Below are 2,405 nucleotides of genomic sequence, written 5' to 3'. Positions count from 1 at the left end.
TTTATATTTATTTCCTCATTTTTATGGTGGTTATGAGATCAGTCCAGTTGACCAAACTCGTACAGAGATTCGTTAGTGAAAATAACAGATAAAATATAAAGTTTTTTTTCTTAAGAAACATTTGATAACTATCTGGACATTATACAGATTTTGCATGTTAAATTTTCTGATACATAAAAATATTTTGAATCGTAAAATTAAAATTACTTTTTATGTTAGACAGGCAACATGTGAAAAGAAAAAAGGCATGAGAAAAACACTGCTTAACAAACCTTAACACTTTATAAAAAATAATCTGATATTTTGCGTAATGTAATATTTACTGATAATCTTCCAAAGTTCGTGAACATACGCTTACTGATTTAAAAGTTATAATATGAAACTATAACAAAGCACAAAATGGTTACGAGATCGGTCCCAGGGACCGATCTTATGCTGAAATAGTTAAACTGATTGTACTAATTATAGTCATATTGATGAAATTTGTACTGGCTCCTCTTCGTCAAACTATAACGTCATGGCTGCCTGGCAACGTATTGGCTGGTTCCACTTTGTGGTACTATTACATAATCATCCAACATGGCCATCTGTCTGGTGTCGAACTATAATTTCAACACTCTCTGGTGACAGTTTGTAGAACTAAGACGTTATCGTCTTGGTTGCAGCCAATCAGTGGATGTGTCCAGAGTGTAGCCCTAAGTACTGCTATGGTAGTCCCCACAGATTAAAACGTATTGGCTTTACTGACTATTTTAATTCGTCTCTGTTTCACTGTTAACAAGTAGGAATATGCTATGATGGTGGCCAGGGATTAAACGTATTAGCTTTACTGTTAAGATACAGAGGTATATGCCATAATGGTGGTCGCAGATTAAAATATACTGGTTTTACCGACTATTTTAGTTTGTCTCTGTCTTATTATTACAATGTAGGGGTATGCTATGATAGTGACTATGGATTAAACCATACTGGTTTTTCTGACCATTTTAGTTGGTCTCTACTTTACTGTTAACATGCAGATATATGCCATGGTAGTAGTTGCGTATGGTATTTCTCACACCTCCAAATTCGTAGTCATGATCCAGTCAATGACTGCCTCTCTCGCTTCATGGATTGTACCATATCCCCTCGGTACCGCAGTGCAACACGAGATGGTCTGTGTCTTGTGGGGATTCCTGACATGCTGGGCATGTAGGGGATTCACGATAACCCCATCGATGCAGGTTGGCCGCTGTTCTGCCATGGCCTGACCTCAGCCTGTTTGCCTGTGTCCATTGGTTTCTTATGCTATGGTGATGGTCACAGATTAAAACTTACTGGTTTTACCGACTATTTACCCCCTCTCCCTAGTGGCACAGCGGTAAGTCTATAAACACATACTATGCTAGAAACCGGATTTCGATACCCATGGTGGGCAGAGCAAATATAGTCAATTACGTAGCTTTGTGCTTAACTTCAAACCGATAATTTTGGTTCGTTTCTGTCTTATTGTTAACATGTAGGGGTATGTTATGAAGGTGGCCACGGATTAAAACGTACTGACTTTGCCGACTATTCTGGTTCGTTTCAGTCTCACTGTTAACATGTAGGAGTATGCTATGGTGGTGACCACGGAATAAAATATACTAGCTTTAAAGACTATTATCGTTCGTCTCTGTCTTACTGTCAACATGTAGGAGTATAACTAAGGTGGTGGCCACAGATTAAAACGTATTGGCTTTACCGACTATTTTAATTCATCTCTGTCTTATTGTTAAAATATAGAGGTATGCTATGATGATTGCCACGTACTGGTTTTACATACGCCCGTAGGTATGAATCGTACTCGTTGTTTTAAAATAAAGAGACGACATCAACAAAAACATTTTTGGTAATTTTAAATGAATTCAACGCAAATTGTTCTTAAATACATCACAAAAATAAGCTTTTTTTATGTTTTTATAAGCTTTCTTCGTATCTCAAGAGTAGCCACGATTGAAACATTAAGCATTCCAGAGATCAAAGTCTTTTTTCTGATGTTGCAAAACTTTTGTCACTATTAGCTGGAAAGCACAAACTAAGTTGTTTGTTTATTTAAACAAATAAGCAAAATGTTTGACCAATGGTTAAAAGGAAATTACATGTAATGAATATACTTAGGAAGACAGTTTTGTGTGCTATTTTTAACGTGGAATCACTATTTACTAATATAATATTGGATGAGACCATTGAATTATGTGTAAATTTGATTTTTAATAGAGAAGGTAGATATAATGATTACTGGAAAAAGTATTTCGTAAACCATCTGAACCAGCAACTAAAGAATTGCCTTTCTTGTTTAATGGAAGGTTTGTTTGTTTGTTTTTTGGAATTTCGCGCAAAGCTACACGAGGGCTATCTGCGCTAGCCGTCCCTAATTTAGCAGT

The sequence above is a fragment of the Limulus polyphemus genome, unplaced genomic scaffold (genome assembly GCF_000517525.1).
Source record: "Limulus polyphemus unplaced genomic scaffold, Limulus_polyphemus-2.1.2 Scaffold6746, whole genome shotgun sequence".
Lineage (NCBI taxonomy): Eukaryota > Metazoa > Arthropoda > Merostomata > Xiphosura > Limulidae > Limulus > Limulus polyphemus.
The sequence above is the reverse complement of the archived record's forward strand: the minus strand, read 5'-3'. Positions refer to the sequence as shown.